The sequence below is a fragment of the Physella acuta genome, unplaced genomic scaffold (genome assembly GCF_028476545.2).
Source record: "Physella acuta isolate Inbredline_101_S28 unplaced genomic scaffold, ASM2847654v3 ptg000592l, whole genome shotgun sequence".
In the NCBI taxonomy this organism is placed as follows: domain Eukaryota; kingdom Metazoa; phylum Mollusca; class Gastropoda; family Physidae; genus Physella; species Physella acuta.
The window spans coordinates 1,435,001-1,448,725 of NW_026732111.1; the positions used below are offsets into that span (position 1 = coordinate 1,435,001).

The window sequence follows — 13,725 nt, forward strand, 5'->3', positions numbered from 1 at the left end:
AGTTTTTGGCCGCATCTAAATCAAACAAATATACGCTTAATGGCTTTAATTACATAAACCTTTGCTAAGAGATAAAAACGAATTTTTTTTTTAAATTTTAAATCCATTCTTCGTAATTGTAAGTGTATTCTGGAATTTACCAGTCATTTCTCGCCACCACCGTCAACCTCTTCTGTTAGGTTATACACTTTTAGAACACAACCCCTAATTGTCGTAATTATAATTGTATATCGTTTGACTAGTAAATAGATATAAACAACTCAGAGTACAGCAAGACATATGTCACTAAGATCTAAATGACACACATGGTCTCTATTGTCAGATTACTGGTTAACTTTTTTTTCTATGGTCAAAGTATATTTTAAATCAAGCCTTGATATACAAGAATCTTGATTATTTATATGATATGTTAACACACTTCTCAACCATCCACTGAAACATTATAATTTTAAAGACAGCACTACAATAAAACGCCAACCTTGCAATAGATTTTATGTCTGACATTTTGTTGGTATGCATACTGTCTGTACCTAGACCCTAATGCAATAAAAAATACACCGCATGTGCACGATTATGTAAATATATTTAAACAGAATATACTGGTACAACAAAGATATTAAATTTAATACATAGTACGTTGTCTTTTTAAAATATTTATTGAAACTTTCTTACTACTAGCAATTCATATTGTTTTAATCAATTATAATTGGACAACAATTAGTTTAGGATGTGTCCAATTTTTAAATCTTAGGTCATCCTCGACTAGACATGTTGACCTAACGACACTGACGCTCCCACGGCCTAAATTCACAGTCGTTGATTTGTTTACGGTCCACGTCAGCACTGGCCGCCGCTACTGGAACAACTCTCTTTGATTCCTGCAACTCTCTGACCGCAGGCACGTCATCGACTTGGTCGGCCACAACAACAGCCAGGGTAAACAGCAGACAGGCAATCACGACAGCTTTCATTTTCTACAAGAAAAACAGCTTATATTAAAAAAAAATTCTCAAAAGTATTTTGAATCTAATAAAAACAAAAACAATGTAAAACGAAATAGCTTTTTTGTAGTACAAAAACAACTATATTGAAATAGAAAATTAAAACAGTTTTGAAATTAACGTTAATTTAGATCAGCTAATTTGTCTATCAACAATGAAAAGACAGACCATTTTAAAGCGCTTAATGGTTTGTTTATGAATATTTAGTTGCATTCAAAAACTTGTTTGTTAATATAGAAATTTTTAGAATTGATTCATGGAGAAATTTTTTTTATCTTGATCTAAAACATCAGCGATTTCAAAAACCTTAAACAAGCAAATTGTATTCCACATTGAAAGATTAACTTTTAAATTTGCATATTTTTAAAATAATTTTCTAATTTCATTGTTATGGTACATTTGCATATTTACAAATAAGTTTTTTAAAAATAAATTTAGTTTGATCTAGAACAAAATATTTCAAAATGCTTTATAATCAAATCATTCGATTAACCCACTGAATTCGTTTGAGAACAACAAAACGATTAGATTATGTTACAGTTATCAAATACTCCAACCTGCGAACACCTCCCTCTACCACGACTTATCAGACTAAACTTACCAAAAATATAGACTCACAGAGACTCAGGTAGACGTACACTGGTGTTTATAGACCCCTATGTCAAACAAAATAACTGCTGATGTATAAATAGACATTACCATGTGTACAAACAAATTGTATGGAAAAAAGTATCTATAATATATATATATATATATATATATATATATATATATATATATATATATATATATTTATATATTATGTAGGCTGTATATATATTGTATACAATAAGTGCTTGGAAAACAACGTTTTACTGTATTAGTTTTCTAAAATGAATTTAAAAACGTGTATGCATACGTTTTTATACTCCTTACCTCTGTAAAACTGAACTGGTTTTGTTGCAACAAAGAAGAGACTACTTGCCCGTGTGTATGACTGTACACCTTGCTTTAAAACGGATTCAGCTAAGTAGCCGGAATTTATACAATTTGATCACGTGATCGATATCGGCTGGAGCAGATTATAGTGTCTAGTAGCTTAATTGGGAACAAGAGAACAGTATTAAGTTATTAAGGTATAATATTTTAGGTGATCATTATGTATGTTTCTTTCAGAGGTTTTTTTTCCGGTGGGGTGGGGGAGAATTCTCTTGATACTTTTCGTTAGGGAGGGTGGGGGCTGTCTAAAATTTCCGAGGGGGAGAACAATGGTAAAAGTATATTTTCTAAATAAATTCTAATTCGTTCTTTGGAGGGAAGGAGGGGGGGGGGCTGACCGTAGACGTTTCTCGTCTCCCCCCCCCCCTCGAAGGGATGCCTGGAAGAAACTGATCATTATTTGAAAATTTATTAATTGGGAAACACATGGTTGTACGTAGATTACACTCACAATGGATATCAGCCCTGCTGTTAATGTATACAATATTGCAAAGGGTTACTTAAATGTAACATGTAAATAGATTTGTTTCAAAGACATCCCAATACATAACCTAACACCACGTGTTTCAATTTTAGCCTTAAGGCTAAAATTCCCGGATTACGAACACATTACGTTCTTATTAAAGTGTATATTTACTAATCGCTGAGTGTATTTATTACGATGCTACATTCTGCATAGCGAGGGTTATTAGTTTGTGTTTGTTATATGATGAATACTCTAAGACGTACTTGTTAACGGTAAAAAGAATAATTGTACCGTAATACTGAAAATAATATGATTTAACTAATAAAAGGGAATTAAAACCAAGTGTATAGTAAAATATGTAGTAGTCTACAGTCACGTGAACTAAGTCACGTGTAGGATGAGCTCTAAAAGTGGTACTCACATTTAGTAGCTAGTAACAGTAAGCAGAATCAATGATAAAAGCCAGGTTTGAGGAACACTTGTCTTTGCAAGGGTTTACAGTATGTAAACGTAATTATCAATCCAACGAATACGGGTCAACTCAATGCCCGCAGTTTACTGCCTGTGTAAAATTATAAGCTTTAATAAACACAACGTTAACTACAAGAGGATGCTACATAAGAATGTATTAGACTTTGAAAATACTTAGGAACATTGATAAAAAATATGAGTTACAAAAAAGTTTAGTATGTAAATGATAAATCTTTTTCTTCTTCGTTCTTAATTTTAGTCTTGGAAGGGATCCCCCTCCAATACAATTAAAAATACGCGTCAACTGGTTATGCGCCATTCATTGACTCCGATTTCAGCCTGCTTTTCTTTTTATTTGCTGGCATAGCCTTTGTCCAACCAAGAACAAACTACAAGGCAGCAGTTGTTTGATTTTGGAGTGAATTATCTCTCCTAGATAAATGGATGTCCCCAGCTAACGAGCCTCATCTACCCGAGGGTTCGAACTGGAGACTGTTAGCAACCATGAGCTTTACCGACTCGACCACGCCGGCCCTTGTAAATGATACAAAACAAAGCACGTGGGAGCAGTGTTTCTTCCAGACTTTTTTTCCGGGGGTGCACTTGAAAGTTTCCGGGGTCGGACAGCAATTTCTGGGAGGGGGCGTATACTGTCAAAAGTATATATTTTCTATATATTTTCATTTCGTTCGGGGGAGCGGGGTATAATTTCTTCGGGACGGGCCGTGCCCCCCCCCCCCCTCCGATGAGATGCCTGGAAGAAACTCTTCGTGGGAGTAGGCTCGACGGCCCTAAACTCTGCGTGCGAAACCCTTTCAAATGTGGTTAAGAGTAAGAGTAAGAGAGACATTCAGCCCCCCCCCCTCTTTTTTTTAAATACACCCGTACTTTGCTTATCATCTGACTAGCTTCTCTATCTAGACTGGACAATGTGTTAGGTGCACCAGTGTTGGTCAAGCCTATGATATGGTTCACAGACAGATGACCAACGATCTATGTGCTAAAATAACGTACATAAAGTGAGGTGGATCAGAATGCGGGGAACTGGTAGGTTGTAGGTAAGGCAAAATGGAGGTATAACCGTTTTACCGTAACACTGATGCTGGTTAACGGCAGTCATTGATCGATAGTATTTCACCAGTCTAACTGCAAGTACAGCAATGGACTACCTTGTTGACAAGTAATACCATATTATTTGATATTTCTATTAAACGAAACAGGGGGTTAGGCGGATCTAGGTAATACAATAGGCTGATTACTTTGTTAAAATAAGTACCTTGACCCATTTCAACATAGCAACTAAGTATTTTATTAATATTACCACGTCTTAACTACAACACACTGTTATTGTTTAAAAAATAAAACAAAATATATTCTTTCAGCACCTTATTGTTTTAAAAAGCTTGTTATTGCTTTCATACTCATTGCCGATTAAAAGAGTACTTTGTTTCACAACATTATTCTGCAACTGCCAGCTTGGAGAAATTCTTGTATCAAATGGAACAATGGGCCTACTTTAATTAGTTATTTAAAAACAAAAGTATTCACATACATGTTTTAAATATCGTTGAACCTTAAACTTTCAGGGTTCTTTTAGGGAACAATAGACGATTTTTCGATTAATCTCTGTACCCTTTCTTGGTCTGCTCTAAGTGGATCAGCTCTAGTCAGCCCAGTCCAATCTATGATGCCATCCAACCAATGTTATCTCCTCCTCTTCTTTTTCCGACACCCTGCCGTGCATTGTTGTTTTGGAATGGTCGTTGGCACTAGTGACCTGACCCAGCAGTCTCAGTTTCTTTGTTTTGATTAGGCTTAGTGTGAGGGTGTTAGGAATCCCAAAGAAAGCACAACACGATTGATGCTATTACAGTATTCTTTATTTCTCTATCTCCCGTCCTCCAGTCACAAAATCCACCTTCCTGCTTTGACACTCAACCTTCAACTGCCCTCCGCATTCATCCCTACACACCACCTTTCTCTCGCTCACAACACAGCCACTGTCACCCGATCAGTCGCTTCCCTTGTACCCTCGTTCACTCGTACAACAACATACACGTCAACACACCCGGCCTCGCGTCTCACTACATCATACATACACACACGCAGTGACCCTTTCCACGTATTCACCTTTCATACACATTACATCACCACACTTAGTATTGTGAAATGAGTTTGAAGTTCGGGTCGACACTTGAATACGGTACGGATACCAATTGATGCACTCAAAATGTGATTTTATCTTATTTCGTGTTGAGACACATCATAGGTACCGTTAGGCAGGCGGTGAGCGGATAAAGACAAACATTTCCTAAACCCACCTTTTATCTTCTTCTTCTTCGTTCTTAATTATTAGTGTTGAAGGGGATCGAGAATTATCTGCCAGTGGGTTTGAACTCGAGACTTTGTTCAAATTTATCAACCATGAGCTTTTTGCCGACTCGACCACGCCTCCAACACAATTAAGCGTTCCGTGTCGACTGGTTATGCGCCATTGATGCCATTGACTCCGATTTCAGCCTGCTTTTCTTTTTGGATTTGCTTCCATAGCCTTTGTCCAACCAAGAACAAACTACAAGGCAGTTGTTTAATTTTGGAGTTGTCTCTCCTTCCTAAAAGAGCTGCTGTCCCCAGCTAACGAGCCTCATCTGCCCGGGGGTTCGAACTCGAGACTTTTCGGTTTAGCAACCATGAGCTTTACCGACTCGACCACGCCGACCTCCCACCTTTTATGATTTAGATAATCATAAGGCATATACTGTCACTTACATCCTAATAGCTGCTATGGTACAGAATTTTGTGTACTGTATTCTACAGAAATGTGTGTACTATATACTTACCATATCGTAGCGGGCAATGAACGCAAAAAAAAAGAAAGTAGGCCTACAGCTGTTTTGTTTAAATACCACCCTAACAATCGGTTTTTTTAACTCTATATAGAGAAATTAGTGATACGAAGTGAATTATTTTCTTGAAGTCTAGAATGATCAATCAGGGGGAAAATTGGAAACTTTGAGGTAGCTAGGCTAATTCTAATTAGAGACTTAAACGCTACGAACCGTCGCAGGGCTTAAACCTCGCAAATTACGAACCTATCTCGATCTTCCTTTCTTTCTAACTGGTATGCGATCAACTGCTGAAGTACTGATGGTAAGCCATTCAGTCGGCAAAAGGAATAAGTAGACGTTTGATGCCCAGCGTTTGGCCGTAATACACATGTTTCCACTATGTGGGAATGTCTTTCATCGCATGAAGCACCGTAGTGTGGTGAAGAGAATGGAGGAGTGAGGTGGGTACAAAAAATACGGCATAAATTATGACCTTGAATAATTGACCTTCTTGTCGATCATCGTGCTCTGTTGATTAAAAAAAAGGATCGCAACAAACTAACCTACACCCTTTCCAAATCTCCACAGAACATTGTATCACCAGTTCAGTAAATATTTAAATCTTCAGGTTTAAAATAAAAATTGGAAGTTTGTATTATGAATAAATAAAACGGTTTTAATGAATTTATTTATCAGAAAGAAGTATTACTATTGTAAATCTGTATCAGTCTTTACAAGCCGATGATGAAAACTGTAATACTAAAACTGTAAACTATGTGTCTGATGTAAAAATTGAGATTTGTTTTTTGCTTCTTGTGGCGTAGAAATACAGTAATTACAGTTTTTAACTATGAAATAAAGTACTTAAAATATGCATTTCTTTTTTTTTAAATCTGAATTTTTTTTGTCTGCAAATTAATTAAAGTACGATCGAAATTGCATTTTAAATGTTTATTTTAATCAAAGTTTTGACACTGACTTATTAGATATTTAACAAAACTGTCATTTACATACGGGGACGACACTTGTACAGAGAGGGGGGATAGTTTGGGGGTAGAGTGTAGGTATCACATTCCAGAACTTGTCTGGTATCCAGGTCAGAGTGTTCTGATTCCCGTAGCAGATTTCTTTCTACCGGCTGGTCAACGTCCTGTGGTCCAGCGGCTCTCTGGTCAGCAAAGACAGCAGAGAGGAACAGGAACATGACGACCACACATACAGATTTCATTTTCTGGGGTTAGAAGTACAATTATATGAATTAATCAATGTATGGTATGCTTTTTTAAAACTGAATACAATATACAGTATATTATAATAATATAAAACAGTAACATAAAATGAGATAAGACCTGGAGACGTGACCTGTAAGTTGTATATGTAGGCTATATATATATATATATATATATATATATATATATATATATATATATATATATATATATATATATATATATATATATATGGGTGTGTATATATGTAGACTTTTTATTGTATACAATAAATACAACGTTTTACTGTATTAGTTTTCTAAAATGAATTTAAAAACGTGTATGCATATGTTTTTATACTCCTTACCTTTGTAAAACTAAACTGGTTTTGTTGCAACAAACAAGAGACTACTTGCCCGTGTGTATGACTGTACACCTTTTTTTAAAACGGATTTAGCTAAGTAGCCGGAATTTATACAGTTTGATTACGTGATCGATAACAGCTGGAGCAGATTATAGTGTCTAGTAGCTTATTTGGGAACAAGAGAACAAGATTAAGTTATTAAGGTATAATATTTTAGATGATCATGATGTATGTTTCTTTCAGAGGATTTTTTCCGGTGGGGGGGGGTGGGAGAATGGACTTGATACTTTTCGTGAGGGAGGGTGGTGGTGGTCTAAAATTTCCGAGGGGGAGAACAATGGTAAAAGTATATTTTCTATATAAATTCCAAATCGATATTTGAAATCAAGGGGGGGGGGGGGGGGGGCTGACCATAGATATTTTTCGTCACCCCCCCCCCCCCCGCAGGAGTACCCGCTATGTGGACACCCGGTTCCCAGATATGATGTTGTAATAATCCTATTAGTGTTTTGATATTTTAAAGAAAATATTTGGTTGATAATTCTCAAAAAATAGTTTAAAAATTGCCCTCCAACATTTGAGACCATCAGAGTTCAGTCTATCAAAAAATACATATTAGAAATGTGAACTTTCAACTGGCTTTGCCACTTATGTTTATAAATAAAATATAATTGTTGGTTCTATCGTGTAGTGTTTCTTGTATTACACAATATAATTTGTTTCATATATCATCACATCATTCCGCCAGCTGAACAAAATGTGTATAAACCTAATTATATTTTAAATTTATATGATAACATGAAACAAAAAACAAAACATATACACTGTCAATTAATTAATTTAATGCTTATGATATCATAGTTCTGCATTCAGTGTCAGGTCATCGTGAGTCCATCTAACAGAGCAGGTAGGAAACATAATCAGGACAACCACCAATCTGTTTACGTTCCGCACTAGCCGAGTCCACCTCGACGTCTTTCTTCACCTGGCTCAGGTCAAGGTCACGTTCACTTTCCAGACTCTGGTCAGCGCTTGGGTCAGCCATGGCGACGGCCAGGAAGATATCATTTTCTACGTGAGAAAGATTATTTCAAATAAAATTAATAACCTGAAATATGTGTTATAACAAAGTGGCGTCGAGAGTGCTGAGTTACTCAAGTTTTATTTCAATATATTGAACAATGTGCGTTTCTCACTCTCAATTTCTTCCGTTTCAAACACACACACACACACACACATACATACACAAACACACACACAGATATAGAGAGAACACATACAAAATCAAATATTTATAATCTCTCACTCTCTCTTTATACCTATATATAGGTATATTTAAATAAATAAATTAATAAATTAATTAATATATATATATATATATATATATATATATATATATATATATATATATATATATATATATATATATATCTTTATATATATATATATATATATATATATATATATATATATATATATATATATATATATATATATATATATATATATATATTCTAGCCGTTATCGACTAGGGGAGGGGATGACAACAAATACACCGTCCATCGAAGTAGATTCGGGTAAAACCACATTGAAAATTTACAAATCTATATATTTTTAGATCAAGCAAATTATTATACTACAGCCTACACGCGTGTGTGTGTGTGTGTGCGTGTGTGTGTGTGTGTGCGTGTGAATGTAAGTATGTGTGTGTGTACGTGTCTGGAGGAGGTGGCTGACACCAGTTGAACAATAGCTGTACATTTGTTTGTGTTTAAGTAGTTGATTTGTTGTAATGAGGATGGTGAAATGAACCCTAACCCTAACGGGACGGAGTAATGTCAAGTTCCCTTTAAAGCACCTCCCAACCCTGTAACGTTATGTAACATCGCCTTAGGCAACAGCACGACTATTTATTTTTTGTCTTTTGACACACACCCGTTTCCTTACACATACACACACAACCCAAACTACGATTAAATTTAATACATACAAAATGGGTTGTAAATGAATGTAAATGAAATCGCTATGTTAAAAAATGTAATTGACTAATACACAGCAGGGTTAAATATAACTTTTAGATTTAAAGTTTAAATTCTGAATATTAAATACTAGGCGCGACAATCAATGTTAGTTAATAAAATAGCAAAATAAACTTGTGACATCTAACTATACACCCATTACAGATATATATCACTTGCATCCTGTAGTTATTCAAATTCTTTCGCTGTCTGTATGTAAATATGTCTAAACTTTCTTTTGTTTTTCCTTTTTATTATCAGTATATTGCCTACTATATACTAATTATGTTCCAAATATCGCGAAGTCGGGGTAAACATGACTATAATTCTAGTCGTGCCGTAGCTCTATTAGTGTTCTATCGTACACAAAGATGTGATTCTAAAGCTAGGCGCCGGTAAAAAAAAAGTGAGCATACAGTTATTTCTCTATACCTTTATAAAGGTATATCCGTATACGCGTTTCCACTAAAAAAATGTGGAAAAATTTTGGTAACTATGAATACGGCGGCCATCTTGAAAAAATTAACCTCTTCGTAGGATTTCCACCTTTTATAAAATATTATATTTTAAGCCTGATAAAAATAAATTCATTCTATTCAACCATATTTTTGGTTACTCAGCTAAACCTTTTAAGTACAGATCTTCAAACTAATTTCTTATGAATTTTCGAATTTTGAATCCGGTAAAAACACGCGATTTTAGGGAGTTTTGTAGTCATAAATTTAGTGTTTTTACCGGATCCAAAATTTGAATATTCATAAAAATATTTAAAATTGTACAAAATCGACTTGCAATAATTAACTAGAGCACACAATAATTTAAAGTCATTTAAAAACTAGATATTTCCAAAGTTTACCAGCCGATTTCTTTCCCCTAGCAATTCCTACTCTTGGTGATGTTAGGTATTCTGTAAATAGACACACAATTAATATAATACAAATTCGACTTGCAATCTCTAAGCACAACATAATTAAAATTGCTTTAAGGTTTACCATAAGATTTTTTTCCCTGACAAGTCCTACCTTGGCGATGTTAGATATTTTATACAGAAAAATCGATTTATTATTAATTATTACATTTCGATACTTCTTTAGATTTGGCATTACTACAATTAAACATCCAATTTATCTGCAAACAATCATGTCGGCATAATATCTAATTTTATCTATTAGTGTTTTTATTTTTAATAATAGTATATACTATTTATCGCCATCCACTGAGCGTTTCAACTGATCCCAACTGTCGCTGTCTTCTGCTAATTTTAAATAAGAATATTTAAGTATATTCACTATAATCAAAACAAGCACTTTCTACGGTATTCAATTAATTAAATAGACATCGGAATATTATAAAATGCTTAGCATTGACCTTAGGATATTTTAACTAGCTATTGTTACACAATATGTATTATATTTAAAACAAAACAACTTTAAAATCGCTTAAAATAAAATAGACGAATGCGTTAAAATTTTAAATTTGCAAAAAAAAATTTAAAATAATAAAGTAGGCCTAATTAAATAAATAAAGAACAGTTGAATTTTTAAAAATTTCTTAAACTATATATTTTTTTTAAAAGTACAATGGACGAAAGACGCAATATTCTAAATTAAGGAGACTCCAGCTTTAAAATTAAACCATTCATGTTAAATCAAAATGTACCGACGGTTATAGGTAGGAGCAAATGTGAAGTATTGTGTAAAAAAAGGTTAATTAAAATCCAAATATGGTCAGGAAAAGAATATACATTTAAAATCTTTATATGATAGCATACTTTAAATATGATGTTTCGAACTATATACAGTAAACTTGTTTTTTGTGTTCATCATCTTGGATGCAGCATTTCAATGCTACTGACGGAATTATAACAAATTATCGTGTTTGTTTTTAATTTTTTAATAATTAAATAGGCCTACAGTTTTCTGTTTTCTTTTAAAAAGTTATTGAATAATAAAACAATACATTACGAAACATATATTGTGCATTAAAATTGTTATTTCATTAATTTCTTAAAAACAAAAATTGAAAAGATACTTTTATCAGCAATAAACGCATATGAAAAAAATTGTCAAATAGAAATTGTTTTAATGAACATTTAATAAATTGCATAAGACAATATGTATGTTTTTTAAATAGATATTGATATATGTGAAACCAAATCCCTTAACGATTCGATAAAAAACATTAGAAAAGCATTACCTGCGGTAACAACAACTGTAAAATAAAATACATTTTGATAGAAAAAAGAAAATAGCCTTCATATATATATATATATATATATATATATATATATATATATATATATATATATATATATATATATATATATATATATATATATATATATAGGCTATATATATATATATATATATATATATATATATATATATATATATATATATATATATATATATATATATATATATATATATATATATATATATATAAGTTATATGAATTGAATTTTAAAAATTAATGCATCTATTGTAAGAAATGTTTAAAAATATTGTAAATATCCATTCCATGAGTTTTCGCATGGAAATATCTAACATTGGGAATTAAAACTAAAATGCAATGACAAACATTTTTTACTAGTTGTTTAACTTAAACTTACCAGAAGCCACAATAAGAAGAAAAAATGAAAAACAGTTGCACAGTCCCATTTTCAACTGCTGAATAAAGTCATATTTTATATTGCATTTGTAAACTGCTTTTTTTGAAAAAAAAATTTAATTTGTTGAATACGCATGGTTAAAATTATTTTACCGTAGTGAAAATATTTGGATTAAGAAAATGGTCTACTAATAATTGATATACGGAAGAAATTTAAAATTAACAAGACAAACAGTAGTTACCAAAAACTGTTTCTCGACAATAAAGGAAAGAAACAAATGGAAGCGATATAAGGGCAGTCAATCTCGGCTGTCTGACACTGTTCGATGCTACAACTTATACAAGAAAATTGTACCTATAACTCACATAATTGTATGGTAATAGACTCATGTATGGAGACAAATATTTTCTCTCAAATATATCATAGCTTTAGCTATGTTTTCAACGAGGTGAAAAATTGCAAGCTGTAAAATAAGATTATGCTTACCTTTGTAAAGCTGAACTGGTTTTGTTGCAACAAAGAAAAGAGTAATTGCCCGTGTGTATGACTGTACACCTTGCTTTAAAACGGATTCATCTAAGTAGCCGGAATTTATAAAATTTGATCACGTGATCCATATCAGCTGGAGCAGATTATAGTGTCTAGTAGCTTAATTGGGAACAAGAGAACAGGATTAAGTTATTAAGGAATAATATTCTAGGTGATCATTATTTTTGTTTTTTTCAGACATATATTATCCAGGTGGGGGGGGGGGGTGATAATGGACTTGATACTTTTCGTGAGGGAGGGTGGGGGCGGTCTAAAATTTCCGAGGGGGAGAACAATTGTAAAACTATATTTTCTATATAAATTCCAATTCGATCTTTGAAGAAAAGGGGGGGGGGGGGGGGAGGGTAGGCTGACCGTAGACGTTTTTCGTCCACCCCTCTCCCCCTCCCCCCCCCCCCCCCCCCCCCGAAGAGATGCCTAGAAGAAACTGATCATTATTTGAAAATTTATTAAGTGAGAAACACATGGTTGCATGTAGAATACACTCAGTACATTCACAATGGATAGCACCCATGCAATAATACCACTTTAGAAGCCCTGCTTTTAAATGTATACAATATTGCAAAGATTTACTAAAATATAACATGTAAAAAGATTTGTTTCTATATACTAGGTCTATAAGCCTAAAAAGACCTAAATATAACAGCAGCTTGGATAATGAATAATGCTCATTAGCAATAGCATGCAAGTATAAAGATAAACAAATATTTTAATTCAATTTAATTCTAACCGTAATAGTAAATAGGCCTTTTTCCTTTGGCAACAACTTTAAAGTATAGGGCAGTATAGACCTATACTAGATTCTATATTTAAGTATCTGGGCTTTTCATTCCAATGCACTACAGTAGATACCACACATGATCAAGCTAGACCTCGGATCTAAAAATTTAATAATTGGGCCTAACGAACAGTGAAACTACAATAAAAATCATATAAATTACTAATTTAACATTCTTACCTCCGCTTCTGTAAATTCCTATTTCCTTCAAACTTTCTGTTTATGCAGCTGTATAATCAGATTCTTTCATTCTTTAATGAAATTGTTTTCGCTAATAGATCGCAATGTCGACAGACATTTATTAAAGAAAGCAAATCGGGTGTATTTTCTTATTTAATATCATTATGAATGTTTTTATGTTTGTTTTAAGTATCCATTTTGAACTAATTGATAAAAAATTGACCCGTTTAATGAATGAATTTTATATTTATAAATATACGGATACGACTGCGT

The 13,725-nt window shown here is 33.2% G+C and overlaps 2 protein-coding genes across 2 annotated transcripts in view; one reads left to right on the plus strand and one right to left on the minus strand.

The window, feature by feature from the left end:
* Positions 1 to 65, plus strand: part of LOC131947372 (uncharacterized) — a 2,625-nt gene extending 2,560 nt beyond the window's left edge. The window contains exon 2 of the mRNA XM_059308577.1: positions 1 to 65. This exon is cut by the window's left edge and continues 463 nt beyond it. The gene's annotated coding sequence lies outside the window, so the exon portion shown is untranslated.
* LOC131947365 (uncharacterized) overlaps positions 1 to 13,725 on the minus strand; it is a 253,332-nt gene that overhangs the window by 214,857 nt on the left and 24,750 nt on the right. The gene's annotated exons all lie outside the window — the stretch shown is intronic.